Here is an 18,003-nt window from a genome sequence, read left to right as displayed (position 1 = left end):
AAAAAGTTTGGTTGATTAGTCTGTGGCATTCTTTTAAACTGTTGCTTATGGCGGTCTCTGTGAGCTTCTCAGTGACATTCAGCCATCCAGGTATCCCGCCTGCAGTAGACGGAATGTGGCAATGGAACGCTGGCTGCGCGTGTCATAATAGGCTCTGAGCCTTTATATACCTGCGCACAGCAGCAGCCACCTTCAGTCTGCTGCTGGACAGCCAGCAGCAGCAGCAGCAGCAGGAGAGGTAATTAATCAGCAACCCTCCTGCTAAGGGTAGACAGCTGCTCGTTCCACCCCCCCCCCCGCCTTAATTGGTTCTCCTCCCTTCCAACGGTGTTGAGGCGGGTGGGAACAGCCGGGGGTTGAGGGTACTGTGCTAAAAGAGGTGGAGTTATGCAGATCTAAAACGCGTGGATTGCAGCAGCAGCAAGCCGAAAAGTGCAGGCATGTGAGGGATCTAGAGGTTGACAGCATGTCTTCTTAACGGGAGTCCAGGTGGCCATCTCCACAAATGGACTTTTCAGAATCCTTGGGTGGCACCATAGTCGGAAACCAATTCTGGTTATCGCTTCTCGGCCTTTTGGCTAAGATCAAGTGTAGTATCTGTTCTTATCAGTTTAATATCTGATACGTCCCCTAAATGGGGACCATATATTAAATGGATTTTTAGAACAGGGAGATGGAAAAAGAGCTTGCTCTGTCCACTCCACGCATTGACCTGGTATTGCAGTATCTCCAGGACCGGTGCACCCCTTCTTTAATGCAGTTTCTAAAATCAGAAAGAATTGAATTCAATGCTTTTTGTTCATTTTGCTTGTTTGTCGGATTTTGGGATGGACTCTTTGGCTTTGCTTTTCTTCTGCTCATTGGATTTTTCATGTTAAAAGTTGCAGAAGCCAGATGACAAGCTCATTTTGGTTCAACTTCAGCAACTGTGCATTGCATTGCCATGTAATGTAATGTAATGCAATGCTATCTATCTAGCTCTCCCTCTATACTTCCTTTTGGATAAACAGACATATTAGGCAAGCATTTTGGAGCTTTCACCTAAATAACTACAGGTGGTGAGATAAGCTGCACAATATAATTGACCTTTCAGTATATTGTTGCACACACACCATCTATTTAGCAAATGCCCTTGTTATCAACAGCAGCCTTTTAAACTCACCTGAGCTAACAGGTATGTGAGCTGGTTACTCTGCTGCGCTTAAAATTTCTTTTTTGGTTTGCTACAATGCCTTTTCTGAAACGTTGTCTCCCTCTGCTGGAACACTGACTTCTTTCATTTAATGCCTGCAGACTGTAAAAGAGAAACCAACCCAAAAAGTTTGGTTGATTAGTCTGTGGCATTCTTTTAAACTGTTGCTTATGGCGGTCTCTGTGAGCTTCTCAGTGACATTCAGCCATCCAGGTATCCCGCCTGCAGTAGACGGAATGTGGCAATGGAACGCTGGCTGCGCGTGTCATAATAGGCTCTGAGCCTTTATATACCTGCGCACAGCAGCAGCCACCTTCAGTCTGCTGCTGGACAGCCAGCAGCAGCAGCAGCAGGAGAGGTAATTAATCAGCAACCCTCCTGCTAAGGGTAGACAGCTGCTCGTTCCACCCCCCCCCCCCGCCTTAATTGGCTCTCCTCCCTTCCAACGGTGTTGAGGCGGGTGGGAACAGCCGGGGGTTGAGGCTACTGTGCTAAAAGAGGTGGAGTTATGCAGATCTAAAACGCGTGGATTGCAGCAGCAGCAAGCCGAAAAGTGCAGGCATGTGAGGGATCTAGAGGTTGACAGCATGTCTTCTTAACGGGAGTCCAGGTGGCCATCTCCACAAATGGACTTTTCAGAATCCTTGGGTGGCACCATAGTCGGAAACCAATTCTGGTTATCGCTTCTCGGCCTTTTGGCTAAGATCAAGTGTAGTATCTGTTCTTATCAGTTTAATATCTGATACGTCCCCTAAATGGGGACCATATATTAAATGGATTTTTAGAACAGGGAGATGGAAAAAGAGCTTGCTCTGTCCACTCCACGCATTGACCTGGTATTGCAGTATCTCCAGGACCGGTGCACCCCTTCTTTAATGCAGTTTCTAAAATCAGAAAGAATTGAATTCAATGCTTTTTGTTCATTTTGCTTGTTTGTCGGATTTTGGGATGGACTCTTTGGCTTTGCTTTTCTTCTCCTCATTGGATTTTTCATGTTAAAAGTTGCAGAAGCCAGATGACAAGCTCATTTTGGTTCAACTTCAGCAACTGTGCATTGCATTGCCATGTAATGTAATGTAATGCAATGCTATCTATCTAGCTCTCCCTCTATACTTCCTTTTGGATAAACAGACATATTAGGCAAGCATTTTGGAGCTTTCACCTAAATAACTACAGGTGGTGAGATAAGCTGCACAATATAATTGACCTTTCAGTATATTGTTGCACACACACCATCTATTTAGCAAATGCCCTTGTTATCAACAGCAGCCTTTTAAACTCACCTGAGCTAACAGGTATGTGAGCTGGTTACTCTGCTGCGCTTAAAATTTCTTTTTTGGTTTGCTACAATGCCTTTTCTGAAACGTTGTCTCCCTCTGCTGGAACACTGACTTCTTTCATTTAATGCCTGCAGACTATAAAAGAGAAACCAACCCAAAAAGTTTGGTTGATTAGTCTGTGGCATTCTTTTAAACTGTTGCTTATGGCGGTCTCTGTGAGCTTCTCAGTGACATTCAGCCATCCAGGTATCCCGCCTGCAGTAGACGGAATGTGGCAATGGAACGCTGGCTGCGCGTGTCATAATAGGCTCTGAGCCTTTATATACCTGCGCACAGCAGCAGCCACCTTCAGTCTGCTGCTGGACAGCCAGCAGCAGCAGCAGCAGGAGAGGTAATTAATCAGCAACCCTCCTGCTAAGGGTAGACAGCTGCTCGTTCCACCACCCCCCCCGCCTTAATTGGTTCTCCTCCCTTCCAACGGTGTTGAGGCGGGTGGGAACAGCCGGGGGTTGAGGGTACTGTGCTAAAAGAGGTGGAGTTATGCAGATCTAAAACGCGTGGATTGCAGCAGCAGCAAGCCGAAAAGTGCAGGCATGTGAGGGATCTAGAGGTTGACAGCATGTCTTCTTAACGGGAGTCCAGGTGGCCATCTCCACAAATGGACTTTTCAGAATCCTTGGGTGGCACCGTAGTCGGAAACCAATTCTGGTTATCGCTTCTCGGCCTTTTGGCTAAGATCAAGTGTAGTATCTGTTCTTATCAGTTTAATATCTGATACGTCCCCTATCTGGGGACCATATATTAAATGGATTTTTAGAACAGGGAGATGGAAAAAGAGCTTGCTCTGTCCACTCCACGCATTGACCTGGTATTGCAGTATCTCCAGGACCGGTGCACCCCTTCTTTAATGCAGTTTCTAAAATCAGAAAGAATTGAATTCAATGCTTTTTGTTCATTTTGCTTGTTTGTCGGATTTTGGGATGGACTCTTTGGCTTTGCTTTTCTTCTCCTCATTGGATTTTTCATGTTAAAAGTTGCAGAAGCCAGATGACAAGCTCATTTTGGTTCAACTTCAGCAACTGTGCATTGCATTGCCATGTAATGTAATGTAATGCAATGCTATCTATCTAGCTCTCCCTCTATACTTCCTTTTGGATAAACAGACATATTAGGCAAGCATTTTGGAGCTTTCACCTAAATAACTACAGGTGGTGAGATAAGCTGCACAATATAATTGACCTTTCAGTATATTGTTGCACACACACCATCTATTTAGCAAATGCCCTTGTTATCAACAGCAGCCTTTTAAACTCACCTGAGCTAACAGGTATGTGAGCTGGTTACTCTGCTGCGCTTAAAATTTCTTTTTTGGTTTGCTACAATGCCTTTTCTGAAACGTTGTCTCCCTCTGCTGGAACACTGACTTCTTTCATTTAATGCCTGCAGACTATAAAAGAGAAACCAACTCAAAAAGTTTGGTTGATTAGTCTGTGGCATTCTTTTAAACTGTTGCTTATGGCGGTCTCTGTGAGCTTCTCAGTGACATTCAGCCATCCAGGTATCCCGCCTGCAGTAGACGGAATGTGGCAATGGAACGATGGCTGCGCGTGTCATAATAGGCTCTGAGCCTTTATATACCTGCGCACAGCAGCAGCCACCTTCAGTCTGCTGCTGGACAGCCAGCAGCAGCAGCAGCAGGAGAGGTAATTAATCAGCAACCCTCCTGCTAAGGGTAGACAGCTGCTCGTTCCACCCCCCCCCCGCCTTAATTGGTTCTCCTCCCTTCCAACGGTGTTGAGGCGGGTGGGAACAGCCGGGGGTTGAGGGTACTGTGCTAAAAGAGGTGGAGTTATGCAGATCTAAAACGCGTGGATTGCAGCAGCAGCAAGCCGAAAAGTGCAGGCATGTGAGGGATCTAGAGGTTGACAGCATGTCTTCTTAACGGGAGTCCAGGTGGCCATCTCCACAAATGGACTTTTCAGAATCCTTGGGTGGCACCGTAGTCGGAAACCAATTCTGGTTATCGCTTCTCGGCCTTTTGGCTAAGATCAAGTGTAGTATCTGTTCTTATCAGTTTAATATCTGATACGTCCCCTATCTGGGGACCATATATTAAATGGATTTTTAGAACAGGGAGATGTAAAAAGAGCTTGCTCTGTCCACTCCACGCATTGACCTGGTATTGCAGTATCTCCAGGACCGGTGCACCCCTTCTTTAATGCAGTTTCTAAAATCAGAAAGAATTGAATTCAATGCTTTTTGTTCATTTTGCTTGTTTGTCGGATTTTGGGATGGACTCTTTGGCTTTGCTTTTCTTCTCCTCATTGGATTTTTCATGTTAAAAGTTGCAGAAGCCAGATGACAAGCTCATTTTGGTTCAACTTCAGCAACTGTGCATTGCATTGCCATGTAATGTAATGTAATGCAATGCTATCTATCTAGCTCTCCCTCTATACTTCCTTTTGGATAAACAGACATATTAGGCAAGCATTTTGGAGCTTTCACCTAAATAACTACAGGTGGTGAGATAAGCTGCACAATATAATTGACCTTTCAGTATATTGTTGCACACACACCATCTATTTAGCAAATGCCCTTGTTATCAACAGCAGCCTTTTAAACTCACCTGAGCTAACAGGTATGTGAGCTGGTTACTCTGCTGCGCTTAAAATTTCTTTTTTGGTTTGCTACAATGCCTTTTCTGAAACGTTGTCTCCCTCTGCTGGAACACTGACTTCTTTCATTTAATGCCTGCAGACTATAAAAGAGAAACCAACCCAAAAAGTTTGGTTGATTAGTCTGTGGCATTCTTTTAAACTGTTGCTTATGGCAGTCTCTGTGAGCTTCTCAGTGACATTCAGCCATCCAGGTATCCCGCCTGCAGTAGACGGAATGTGGCAATGGAACGCTGGCTGCGCGTGTCATAATAGGCTCTGAGCCTTTATATACCTGCGCACAGCAGCAGCCACCTTCAGTCTGCTGCTGGACAGCCAGCAGCAGCAGCAGCAGGAGAGGTAATTAATCAGCAACCCTCCTGCTAAGGGTAGACAGCTGCTCGTTCCACCCCCCCCCCCCGCCTTAATTGGTTCTCCTCCCTTCCAACGGTGTTGAGGCGGGTGGGAACAGCCGGGGGTTGAGGGTACTGTGCTAAAAGAGGTGGAGTTATGCAGATCTAAAACGCGTGGATTGCAGCAGCAGCAAGCCGAAAAGTGCAGGCATGTGAGGGATCTAGAGGTTGACAGCATGTCTTCTTAACGGGAGTCCAGGTGGCCATCTCCACAAATGGACTTTTCAGAATCCTTGGGTGGCACCGTAGTCGGAAACCAATTCTGGTTATCGCTTCTCGGCCTTTTGGCTAAGATCAAGTGTAGTATCTGTTCTTATCAGTTTAATATCTGATACGTCCCCTATCTGGGGACCATATATTAAATGGATTTTTAGAACAGGGAGATGGAAAAAGAGCTTGCTCTGTCCACTCCACGCATTGACCTGGTATTGCAGTATCTCCAGGACCGGTGCACCCCTTCTTTAATGCAGTTTCTAAAATCAGAAAGAATTGAATTCAATGCTTTTTGTTCATTTTGCTTGTTTGTCGGATTTTGGGATGGACTCTTTGGCTTTGCTTTTCTTCTCCTCATTGGATTTTTCATGTTAAAAGTTGCAGAAGCCAGATGACAAGCTCATTTTGGTTCAACTTCAGCAACTGTGCATTGCATTGCCATGTAATGTAATGTAATGCAATGCTATCTATCTAGCTCTCCCTCTATACTTCCTTTTGGATAAACAGACATATTAGGCAAGCATTTTGGAGCTTTCACCTAAATAACTACAGGTGGTGAGATAAGCTGCACAATATAATTGACCTTTCAGTATATTGTTGCACACACACCATCTATTTAGCAAATGCCCTTGTTATCAACAGCAGCCTTTTAAACTCACCTGAGCTAACAGGTATGTGAGCTGGTTACTCTGCTGCGCTTAAAATTTCTTTTTTGGTTTGCTACAATGCCTTTTCTGAAACGTTGTCTCCCTCTGCTGGAACACTGACTTCTTTCATTTAATGCCTGCAGACTATAACAGAGAAACCAACCCAAAAAGTTTGGTTGATTAGTCTGTGGCATTCTTTTAAACTGTTGCTTATGGCGGTCTCTGTGAGCTTCTCAGTGACATTCAGCCATCCAGGTATCCCGCCTGCAGTAGACGGAATGTGGCAATGGAACGCTGGCTGCGCGTGTCATAATAGGCTCTGAGCCTTTATATACCTGCGCACAGCAGCAGCCACCTTCAGTCTGCTGCTGGACAGCCAGCAGCAGCAGCAGCAGGAGAGGTAATTAATCAGCAACCCTCCTGCTAAGGGTAGACAGCTGCTCGTTCCACCCCCCCCCCCCCGCCTTAATTGGTTCTCCTCCCTTCCAACGGTGTTGAGGCGGGTGGGAACAGCCGGGGGTTGAGGGTACTGTGCTAAAAGAGGTGGAGTTATGCAGATCTAAAACGCGTGGATTGCAGCAGCAGCAAGCCGAAAAGTGCAGGCATGTGAGGGATCTAGAGGTTGACAGCATGTCTTCTTAACGGGAGTCCAGGTGGCCATCTCCACAAATGGACTTTTCAGAATCCTTGGGTGGCACCGTAGTCGGAAACCAATTCTGGTTATCGCTTCTCGGCCTTTTGGCTAAGATCAAGTGTAGTATCTGTTCTTATCAGTTTAATATCTGATACGTCCCCTATCTGGGGACCATATATTAAATGGATTTTTAGAACAGGGAGATGGAAAAAGAGCTTGCTCTGTCCACTCCACGCATTGACCTGGTATTGCAGTATCTCCAGGACCGGTGCACCCCTTCTTTAATGCAGTTTCTAAAATCAGAAAGAATTGAATTCAATGCTTTTTGTTCATTTTGCTTGTTTGTCGGATTTTGGGATGGACTCTTTGGCTTTGCTTTTCTTCTCCTCATTGGATTTTTCATGTTAAAAGTTGCAGAAGCCAGATGACAAGCTCATTTTGGTTCAACTTCAGCAACTGTGCATTGCATTGCCATGTAATGTAATGTAATGCAATGCTATCTATCTAGCTCTCCCTCTATACTTCCTTTTGGATAAACAGACATATTAGGCAAGCATTTTGGAGCTTTCACCTAAATAACTACAGGTGGTGAGATAAGCTGCACAATATAATTGACCTTTCAGTATATTGTTGCACACACACCATCTATTTAGCAAATGCCCTTGTTATCAACAGCAGCCTTTTAAACTCACCTGAGCTAACAGGTATGTGAGCTGGTTACTCTGCTGCGCTTAAAATTTCTTTTTTGGTTTGCTACAATGCCTTTTCTGAAACGTTGTCTCCCTCTGCTGGAACACTGACTTCTTTCATTTAATGCCTGCAGACTATAAAAGAGAAACCAACCCAAAAAGTTTGGTTGATTAGTCTGTGGCATTCTTTTAAACTGTTGCTTATGGCGGTCTCTGTGAGCTTCTCAGTGACATTCAGCCATCCAGGTATCCCGCCTGCAGTAGACGGAATGTGGCAATGGAACGCTGGCTGCGAGTGTCATAATAGGCTCTGAGCCTTTATATACCTGCGCACAGCAGCAGCCACCTTCAGTCTGCTGCTGGACAGCCAGCAGCAGCAGCAGCAGGAGAGGTAATTAATCAGCAACCCTCCTGCTAAGGGTAGACAGCTGCTCGTTCCACCCCCCCCCCGCCTTAATTGGTTCTCCTCCCTTCCAACGGTGTTGAGGCGGGTGGGAACAGCCGGGGGTTGAGGGTACTGTGCTAAAAGAGGTGGAGTTATGCAGATCTAAAACGCGTGGATTGCAGCAGCAGCAAGCCGAAAAGTGCAGGCATGTGAGGGATCTAGAGGTTGACAGCATGTCTTCTTAACGGGAGTCCAGGTGGCCATCTCCACAAATGGACTTTTCAGAATCCTTGGGTGGCACCGTAGTCGGAAACCAATTCTGGTTATCGCTTCTCGGCCTTTTGGCTAAGATCAAGTGTAGTATCTGTTCTTATCAGTTTAATATCTGATACGTCCCCTATCTGGGGACCATATATTAAATGGATTTTTAGAACAGGGAGATGGAAAAAGAGCTTGCTCTGTCCACTCCACGCATTGACCTGGTATTGCAGTATCTCCAGGACCGGTGCACCCCTTCTTTAATGCAGTTTCTAAAATCAGAAAGAATTGAATTCAATGCTTTTTGTTCATTTTGCTTGTTTGTCGGATTTTGGGATGGACTCTTTGGCTTTGCTTTTCTTCTCCTCATTGGATTTTTCATGTTAAAAGTTGCAGAAGCCAGATGACAAGCTCATTTTGGTTCAACTTCAGCAACTGTGCATTGCATTGCCATGTAATGTAATGTAATGCAATGCTATCTATCTAGCTCTCCCTCTATACTTCCTTTTGGATAAACAGACATATTAGGCAAGCATTTTGGAGCTTTCACCTAAATAACTACAGGTGGTGAGATAAGCTGCACAATATAATTGACCTTTCAGTATATTGTTGCACACACACCATCTATTTAGCAAATGCCCTTGTTATCAACAGCAGCCTTTTAAACTCACCTGAGCTAACAGGTATGTGAGCTGGTTACTCTGCTGCGCTTAAAATTTCTTTTTTGGTTTGCTACAATGCCTTTTCTGAAACGTTGTCTCCCTCTGCTGGAACACTGACTTCTTTCATTTAATGCCTGCAGACTATAAAAGAGAAACCAACCCAAAAAGTTTGGTTGATTAGTCTGTGGCATTCTTTTAAACTGTTGCTTATGGCGGTCTCTGTGAGCTTCTCAGTGACATTCAGCCATCCAGGTATCCCGCCTGCAGTAGACGGAATGTGGCAATGGAACGCTGGCTGCGCGTGTCATAATAGGCTCTGAGCCTTTATATACCTGCGCACAGCAGCAGCCACCTTCAGTCTGCTGCTGGACAGCCAGCAGCAGCAGCAGCAGGAGAGGTAATTAATCAGCAACCCTCCTGCTAAGGGTAGACAGCTGCTCGTTCCACCCCCCCCCGCCTTAATTGGTTCTCCTCCCTTCCAACGGTGTTGAGGCGGGTGGGAACAGCCGGGGGTTGAGGGTACTGTGCTAAAAGAGGTGGAGTTATGCAGATCTAAAACGCGTGGATTGCAGCAGCAGCAAGCCGAAAAGTGCAGGCATGTGAGGGATCTAGAGGTTGACAGCATGTCTTCTTAACGGGAGTCCAGGTGGCCATCTCCACAAATGGACTTTTCAGAATCCTTGGGTGGCACCGTAGTCGGAAACCAATTCTGGTTATCGCTTCTCGGCATTTTGGCTAAGATCAAGTGTAGTATCTTTCGAAAAGGCGGTTTTGTATGTTGGCCGCCCTAGTAGATTGATACATTATGCACACTGGGGTTTAGGCGCTTGTTAGTACGCCAGGTGGCTAATATAGTCATCTGGTGGAAAGCATGGCCCCCCAGGATCGACGCCATTGGGCCGGGGAAGATCGAAAGCCCGAAGTGTGAAGTGCCCCAGGAGTGGTGACCCTGGGGTGCCTTAACTCACTGGGATTGGGAACCCCACTTGAGTTTATGGCACATTTGCACAAGCACTTCAATATTTCTTTCTTCGCACACACCCTTATTCTGGGCAATCTGGCCTTAGGATGGGGAATTTTTTCAATTCCCGGTCGAAGGTCCGGGCAGTATTATACTGTGAAACCTTCACTATTTATTTAATTTCTTTGTCACTGTGTGTCCACTTATTCACGTGTGTCACGTCCTACTAGGATTTTGTCGGGATGCGGTTCCCTTATGGGTTCCTCTCTTGGCAGGTCTAGGGGGGGAGTGTGTGGCCATCAGGTTCCGCTCTCCCCTGAACCCCCCTGGCTCTCCTCTTTCGGGAGGAGAGCGTTGTTGGCTCCCCTCTTCCGGGAGGGGAGCACAGTCTTTGGCTCCCAGTGCCTTGCTCGGGTGAGAACTCGGGCAGGTGCTGGGGGTAAGATTGGGTCGCCTCTGGCTTCGGCTGGAGGTGGCTATTTGTCCCTGTTCCTCGCTGTGGCCTTCTGGCTCGGAGGGACGGGGAATGGTTTGGGGGACCCTTCTCCTTTTGGAGAGGGTTTCAAGAAGACCAGCATCCTAGTGCACTTTTTTTGTGGCACTTGTCACTTTTTTAAGCGCACTCGGGTTTTGTACACGAATTCGGGCTTTCGATAAAAAAAAATCTGTTCTTATCAGTTTAATATCTGATACGTCCCCTATCTGGGGACCATATATTAAATGGATTTTTAGAACAGGGAGATGGAAAAAGAGCTTGCTCTGTCCACTCCACGCATTGACCTGGTATTGCAGTATCTCCAGGACCGGTGCACCCCTTCTTTAATGCAGTTTCTAAAATCAGAAAGAATTGAATTCAATGCTTTTTGTTCATTTTGCTTGTTTGTCGGATTTTGGGATGGACTCTTTGGCTTTGCTTTTCTTCTCCTCATTGGATTTTTCATGTTAAAAGTTGCAGAAGCCAGATGACAAGCTCATTTTGGTTCAACTTCAGCAACTGTGCATTGCATTGCCATGTAATGTAATGTAATGCAATGCTATCTATCTAGCTCTCCCTCTATACTTCCTTTTGGATAAACAGACATATTAGGCAAGCATTTTGGAGCTTTCACCTAAATAACTACAGGTGGTGAGATAAGCTGCACAATATAATTGACCTTTCAGTATATTGTTGCACACACACCATCTATTTAGCAAATGCCCTTGTTATCAACAGCAGCCTTTTAAACTCACCTGAGCTAACAGGTATGTGAGCTGGTTACTCTGCTGCGCTTAAAATTTCTTTTTTGGTTTGCTACAATGCCTTTTCTGAAACGTTGTCTCCCTCTGCTGGAACACTGACTTCTTTCATTTAATGCCTGCAGACTATAAAAGAGAAACCAACCCAAAAAGTTTGGTTGATTAGTCTGTGGCATTCTTTTAAACTGTTGCTTATGGCAGTCTCTGTGAGCTTCTCAGTGACATTCAGCCATCCAGGTATCCCGCCTGCAGTAGACGGAATGTGGCAATGGAACGCTGGCTGCGCGTGTCATAATAGGCTCTGAGCCTTTATATACCTGCGCACAGCAGCAGCCACCTTCAGTCTGCTGCTGGACAGCCAGCAGCAGCAGCAGCAGGAGAGGTAATTAATCAGCAACCCTCCTGCTAAGGGTAGACAGCTGCTCGTTCCACCCCCCCCCCCGCCTTAATTGGTTCTCCTCCCTTCCAACGGTGTTGAGGCGGGTGGGAACAGCCGGGGGTTGAGGGTACTGTGCTAAAAGAGGTGGAGTTATGCAGATCTAAAACGCATGGATTGCAGCAGCAGCAAGCCGAAAAGTGCAGGCATGTGAGGGATCTAGAGGTTGACAGCATGTCTTCTTAACGGGAGTCCAGGTGGCCATCTCCACAAATGGACTTTTCAGAATTCTTGGGTGGCACCGTAGTCGGAAACCAATTCTGGTTATCGCTTCTCGGCCTTTTGGCTAAGATCAAGTGTAGTATCTGTTCTTATCAGTTTAATATCTGATACGTCCCCTAAATGGGGACCATATATTAAATGGATTTTTAGAACAGGGAGATGGAAAAAGAGCTTGCTCTGTCCACTCCACGCATTGACCTGGTATTGCAGTATCTCCAGGACCGGTGCACCCCTTCTTTAATGCAGTTTCTAAAATCAGAAAGAATTGAATTCAATGCTTTTTGTTCATTTTGCTTGTTTGTCGGATTTTGGGATGGACTCTTTGGCTTTGCTTTTCTTCTCCTCATTGGATTTTTCATGTTAAAAGTTGCAGAAGCCAGATGACAAGCTCATTTTGGTTCAACTTCAGCAACTGTGCATTGCATTGCCATGTAATGTAATGTAATGCAATGCTATCTATCTAGCTCTCCCTCTATACTTCCTTTTGGATAAACAGACATATTAGGCAAGCATTTTGGAGCTTTCACCTAAATAACTACAGGTGGTGAGATAAGCTGCACAATATAATTGACCTTTCAGTATATTGTTGCACACACACCATCTATTTAGCAAATGCCCTTGTTATCAACAGCAGCCTTTTAAACTCACCTGAGCTAACAGGTATGTGAGCTGGTTACTCTGCTGCGCTTAAAATTTTTTTTTTTGGTTTGCTACAATGCCTTTTCTGAAACGTTGTCTCCCTCTGCTGGAACACTGACTTCTTTCATTTAATGCCTGCAGACTATAAAAGAGAAACCAACCCAAAAAGTTTGGTTGATTAGTCTGTGGCATTCTTTTAAACTGTTGCTTATGGCGGTCTCTGTGAGCTTCTCAGTGACATTCAGCCATCCAGGTATCCCGCCTGCAGTAGACGGAATGTGGCAATGGAACGCTGGCTGCGCGTGTCATAATAGGCTCTGAGCCTTTATATACCTGCGCACAGCAGCAGCCACCTTCAGTCTGCTGCTGGACAGCCAGCAGCAGCAGCAGCAGGAGAGGTAATTAATCAGCAACCCTCCTGCTAAGGGTAGACAGCTGCTCGTTCCACCCCCCCCCCCGCCTTAATTGGTTCTCCTCCCTTCCAACGGTGTTGAGGCGGGTGGGAACAGCCGGGGGTTGAGGGTACTGTGCTAAAAGAGGTGGAGTTATGCAGATCTAAAACGCGTGGATTGCAGCAGCAGCAAGCCGAAAAGTGCAGGCATGTGAGGGATCTAGAGGTTGACAGCATGTCTTCTTAACGGGAGTCCAGGTGGCCATCTCCACAAATGGACTTTTCAGAATCCTTGGGTGGCACCGTAGTCGGAAACCAATTCTGGTTATCGCTTCTCGGCCTTTTGGCTAAGATCAAGTGTAGTATCTGTTCTTATCAGTTTAATATCTGATACGTCCCCTATCTGGGGACCATATATTAAATGGATTTTTAGAACAGGGAGATGGAAAAAGAGCTTGCTCTGTCCACTCCACGCATTGACCTGGTATTGCAGTATCTCCAGGACCGGTGCACCCCTTCTTTAATGCAGTTTCTAAAATCAGAAAGAATTGAATTCAATGCTTTTTGTTCATTTTGCTTGTTTGTCGGATTTTGGGATGGACTCTTTGGCTTTGCTTTTCTTCTCCTCATTGGATTTTTCATGTTAAAAGTTGCAGAAGCCAGATGACAAGCTCATTTTGGTTCAACTTCAGCAACTGTGCATTGCATTGCCATGTAATGTAATGTAATGCAATGCTATCTATCTAGCTCTCCCTCTATACTTCCTTTTGGATAAACAGACATATTAGGCAAGCATTTTGGAGCTTTCACCTAAATAACTACAGGTGGTGAGATAAGCTGCACAATATAATTGACCTTTCAGTATATTGTTGCACACACACCATCTATTTAGCAAATGCCCTTGTTATCAACAGCAGCCTTTTAAACTCACCTGAGCTAACAGGTATGTGAGCTGGTTACTCTGCTGCGCTTAAAATTTCTTTTTTGGTTTGCTACAATGCCTTTTCTGAAACGTTGTCTCCCTCTGCTGGAACACTGACTTCTTTCATTTAATGCCTGCAGACTATAAAAGAGAAACCAACCCAAAAAGTTTGGTTGATTAGTCTGTGGCATTCTTTTAAACTGTTGCTTATGGCGGTCTCTGTGAGCTTCTCAGTGACATTCAGCCATCCAGGTATCCCGCCTGCAGTAGACGGAATGTGGCAATGGAACGCTGGCTGCGCGTGTCATAATAGGCTCTGAGCCTTTATATACCTGCGCACAGCAGCAGCCACCTTCAGTCTGCTGCTGGACAGCCAGCAGCAGCAGCAGCAGGAGAGGTAATTAATCAGCAACCCTCCTGCTAAGGGTAGACAGCTGCTCGTTCCACCCCCCCCCCGCCTTAATTGGTTCTCCTCCCTTCCAACGGTGTTGAGGCGGGTGGGAACAGCCGGGGGTTGAGGGTACTGTGCTAAAAGAGGTGGAGTTATGCAGATCTAAAACGCGTGGATTGCAGCAGCAGCAAGCCGAAAAGTGCAGGCATGTGAGGGATCTAGAGGTTGACAGCATGTCTTCTTAACGGGAGTCCAGGTGGCCATCTCCACAAATGGACTTTTCAGAATCCTTGGGTGGCACCGTAGTCGGAAACCAATTCTGGTTATCGCTTCTCTGCCTTTTGGCTAAGATCAAGTGTAGTATCTGTTCTTTTAAGAACACAAGAGCTACGATCTACACTTGACGAGAGCGATCGAACTCGGAAGGAGAAGAGCTTCGGAGCCCAGCTGACATCGGAGAAGGAAGGCGGATATCGGTGGGAGGAAGAAGCTCTAAAGAATCCAGAAGAAGACGAAGACTCGGAGTAGAATCGGGCTGTCCTGTGGAATCTTCGAGTAAGAAAATCATCGAGACAAAGACCTTTCGGGGAATTTGTCCAGAACACGACGGGAGAAGAATCTGCATAGCTCCACCCATTTCGGGAAGAGCTCCAGATCCAGCTCCAAGAAGTAACTGCAGGAGGAAAGCCATGGCAAGCGCTGCGAGGAAGGCCGAAAAGAAGAGCCTGGAGCAGGGGACAGCCAGGAGGGCCCAGCCAGGAGCCGATTCTGACCCCAAGGACTCTGCCTCCACGACTGCCAGCAGAAGGGACCCCAGAAGCCCCGCCAAGAAGCTCCAGCCCTGGAGCCATGGATGCGGCAGACGGTGGCCCTGAAACTGAAGGAAGTGGATGGGAGGGTGCCGGACATGTCCTCGGACGTGTTCTGCCAGAAGGTGCTGCTGGATCGAGGCTTCTCCAGGTCGGACACCCTCAGCATCCAGACCTTCTTGACGGGGATCTTCTTCGTCACCTTCGCCACTGTGAACACCTGCAGGAGGTTCTGGGAAATGGTAAGCGCAAAAGGACCGGATAATTCTTTCTCTGCCTTTACAGGTAGCTGCCCTATCCAGAGGGACGAAAGGAGGATCACGGTCTCCATGCGCAACCCGCACACCCCAGGCCAAGACATCTGTACCTTCCTGAGACGCTTCTGTTTGGTTGTGAAGGAACCCTCTCACATCCTGAATGGACTCGGCTTCTGGACAGGTAAGTGGTCGGTGACTGTTAGACTTCACAGGGACCTGGCGTACTCAGACGGACTTCGGCACCTGCCCCCGACATTCTCCCTGGGCAACTCCTACGGCCTCATCTATTACCCGGACATGCCGCGGAACTGCAGGAGATGCGGCAAGAACGGCCACGAGATGAAGGACTGCAAGGAGGATGCCTGCAGGATTTGTCGAGTGACGGGACACAGCTCGAAAGACTGCCCGAAGAAGACGTCTTGCAACCTGTGTGGGCTGGCGGCTCATCTGTACAAGGATTGCCCCAAGCGTGAGAGATCCTGGGCATCGGTGGTTGCGACGACCCCAGCTCCGGAGGACAAGGCCCCGACGACCAGGCCTGTGAAGGTCAAGGACGCGACGACCAAGGCCCCAGCGGCCAAGGCCGAGACGACCAAGGCCAAAGCGGTCAAGGAGTCGGTGGCCAAAGCCCCAGCGACGGTCCCAGCAGCTCCGAAGCAGAAGAAAAAGTCAAAGGAGGGTAAGAGTTCTGTCACCCCTCTCTCGATCCCTCCCCCTGCCACCCCCGTCCAACCCCCCCCCACCCCGGCCACCCCTGCTGAGGATTCCACTTCCTCTTCCTCCTTCCCCTACTCCTCAGCAGGTGTCCTCTCCCCTGCCCCGGCAGCCACTCTCCCTCCCCAGACCATGGTAGCGGTGGAATTAACCTTTCCTCCACCTGCCGCTATCTATTCCGAGGAGGATTTTCCCCTTCTTGTCTCCCCAGTTCCAACCCGGGGAAAGAGGAAGGTGGAGGACAGCCCTGCTACTGAATCCTCCAAAAAGAAGATTCTGGATTTCGTAGGCGAAAAGGAGGATACCCTCCCTGAGCCAGAAGAGATGGAGCACATGGTTGAGACCCTGGTGGCCGAGCCAGAAGAGGAGGAACTGGTGGTTGCCGAGATCGAGGCCGCGCTGCTTGACCAGATGGAGGAAGAGGGCCTGCTGGTGATCCCGTCACCAGCAGTCAACACCGACGAGGGACCACCCGACCGGAGTGGTAACTAAGGTGTATTGCCTGCGCTAACTTTTTCTTTTTTCCCTACATGATGGCTAATATTAACTTATTTTCCATTAATGTCAGGAGCATCAAGGACAAGTTCAGACGTCAGACTATTTATGCCTTCCTTACTTCCCAGTTGTGTGATGTTTATATGTTGCAGGAATGTTCCCTTCCCTCCTCTAGGTCCTTCAAACATCTGGCCAGGGAGTGGTCCCACGGTCCATCCTACTGGTCCGGTGGGGGTGACTGCAAGTCTGCGGGGGTCGCAATTCTGATCAGGGGGGGCGCATTCACGCTTGAGTCCATCCAGGAGCTCATCTGCGGCAGGGCTCTTGTTGTAGATGGCAACTGGGCGGGAGAACCTGTCAGGTTCATCAACGTGTATGCGTCCCCACTGAAGAATGAGCGTTTGGAGCTTTTCCAGACCCTGCGGCTTCAGCTTGCCACCACCAGGACCTTAGTGATGGCCGGGGATTTCAACTGCCCCATCGAGGAGGATGGTCGTAGTTCTGGCACATCTGCCAAGTTGGACATCACGTCCAAGCTGCTCATCGAGATGGTAACCGAGGCCTCTCTTCAGGACGTGGTGGGCTCCATGGGGAGAGGCTCCACGAACTATTCGTGGAGCCGACCCGATGGCTCACTCCGCTCCAGGATTGACTTTGTGTTCACCTCTCGGGCAGTCAGGCAGAGTAGGCACTCGATGGTCCCCTGCTTCTTCTCCGACCACAGAGCCATTCACTTACAAGGTGTCCTCGGCAACGGTTTTCCGTCCGGCCCCGGCTCCTGGAAGCTTAATTGTGCTCTGCTGGCTCAGGATGAAGTCGTGGAGGAGCTGAGAGCAGCCTACGCAATGTGGCAGTCCTACAAGGGTAGCTTCCAAACAGTCTCTGATTGGTGGGAATATGTTAAACTTGAGTTTCGCTGTTTCTTTCAGGCCAAGGGTCGACAACAGGCATGTGAGAAGAGGAGGGACTTCAGAGGGCTGCAGCGCGAGCTGCGGTCGCTGTAGGACCTTCTTCACTGCGGCTGGGACGTGAGGGAGGAGCTGGAGGAGACCAAGAAGAGCCTGAAAAGGCACTTTGAGGAGGAGTCCAAGCGAATCGTCTTCCGTTCCAAAGTGGAGAATCTGGAGAAGGGTGAGAAATGTAACTCATTCTTTTTCAGGAAACTTCATGCCGGTCACACGCCCCTGAACGAGCTGCGAGACGAGAGCGGAAACATGCGACGTGGGAAGGAGGACGTGATGAGGGTCGTCAGCGACTTCTACAGCGAACTCTACTCCCACAAGACTACCGACCCCGACGCTGCTGATAAGTTCCTGTCAGGTATCACTAACCATCTTGATCCTGCAGGCACGGCAGCCTTGGACAAACCTCTGATGGTGGGCGAATTGCTCTCTGCCGCTAAATCCTTTAGGACCGGCAGGACCCCAGGCAGTGATGGTCTTCCAGCGGAGCTCTATGTAGCGCTGGGAGACCTCATCTGTCCGGACCTGTTGGACCTGTACG

The 18,003-nt window shown here is 47.8% G+C and overlaps 9 non-coding genes and 2 pseudogenes across 9 annotated transcripts; all 11 read left to right on the top strand.

Annotated features, from left to right (window-relative positions):
* The first annotated feature begins 558 nt into the window (after window positions 1–558).
* LOC141191424 (U2 spliceosomal RNA) lies at window positions 559–749 on the top strand. The gene has a single exon (XR_012265418.1). It is a non-coding gene; the product is annotated as a U2 spliceosomal RNA (small nuclear RNA).
* Window positions 750–1,871: 1,122 nt separating this feature from the next.
* LOC141191423 (U2 spliceosomal RNA) lies at window positions 1,872–2,062 on the top strand. Its single transcript, XR_012265417.1, has one exon. It is a non-coding gene; the product is annotated as a U2 spliceosomal RNA (small nuclear RNA).
* Window positions 2,063–3,183: 1,121 nt separating this feature from the next.
* On the top strand, window positions 3,184–3,374 carry LOC141186495 (U2 spliceosomal RNA). The gene has a single exon (XR_012260768.1). It is a non-coding gene; the product is annotated as a U2 spliceosomal RNA (small nuclear RNA).
* Window positions 3,375–4,494: 1,120 nt separating this feature from the next.
* On the top strand, window positions 4,495–4,685 carry LOC141184193 (U2 spliceosomal RNA). Its single transcript, XR_012258972.1, has one exon. It is a non-coding gene; the product is annotated as a U2 spliceosomal RNA (small nuclear RNA).
* A 1,122-nt stretch (window positions 4,686–5,807) lies between these two features.
* LOC141186493 (U2 spliceosomal RNA) lies at window positions 5,808–5,998 on the top strand. Its single transcript, XR_012260766.1, has one exon. It is a non-coding gene; the product is annotated as a U2 spliceosomal RNA (small nuclear RNA).
* A 1,123-nt stretch (window positions 5,999–7,121) lies between these two features.
* Window positions 7,122–7,312, top strand: LOC141186491 (U2 spliceosomal RNA). Its single transcript, XR_012260765.1, has one exon. It is a non-coding gene; the product is annotated as a U2 spliceosomal RNA (small nuclear RNA).
* A 1,120-nt stretch (window positions 7,313–8,432) lies between these two features.
* LOC141186490 (U2 spliceosomal RNA) lies at window positions 8,433–8,623 on the top strand. The gene has a single exon (XR_012260764.1). It is a non-coding gene; the product is annotated as a U2 spliceosomal RNA (small nuclear RNA).
* Window positions 8,624–10,624: 2,001 nt separating this feature from the next.
* LOC141185753 (U2 spliceosomal RNA) lies at window positions 10,625–10,805 on the top strand (annotated as a pseudogene).
* Window positions 10,806–11,926: 1,121 nt separating this feature from the next.
* On the top strand, window positions 11,927–12,117 carry LOC141191422 (U2 spliceosomal RNA). Its single transcript, XR_012265416.1, has one exon. It is a non-coding gene; the product is annotated as a U2 spliceosomal RNA (small nuclear RNA).
* A 1,122-nt stretch (window positions 12,118–13,239) lies between these two features.
* LOC141186489 (U2 spliceosomal RNA) lies at window positions 13,240–13,430 on the top strand. The gene has a single exon (XR_012260763.1). It is a non-coding gene; the product is annotated as a U2 spliceosomal RNA (small nuclear RNA).
* A 1,120-nt stretch (window positions 13,431–14,550) lies between these two features.
* LOC141186076 (U2 spliceosomal RNA) lies at window positions 14,551–14,628 on the top strand (annotated as a pseudogene).
* Window positions 14,629–18,003: the final 3,375 nt, after the last annotated feature.

The sequence above is a fragment of the Phyllobates terribilis genome, unplaced genomic scaffold (assembly GCF_046119375.1).
Source record: "Phyllobates terribilis strain yellow unplaced genomic scaffold, ASM4611937v1 Scaffold_40__1_contigs__length_11209783, whole genome shotgun sequence".
In the NCBI taxonomy this organism is placed as follows: domain Eukaryota; kingdom Metazoa; phylum Chordata; class Amphibia; order Anura; family Dendrobatidae; genus Phyllobates; species Phyllobates terribilis.
The sequence above is the reverse complement of the archived record's forward strand: the minus strand, read 5'-3'. Positions and strand labels throughout refer to the sequence as shown.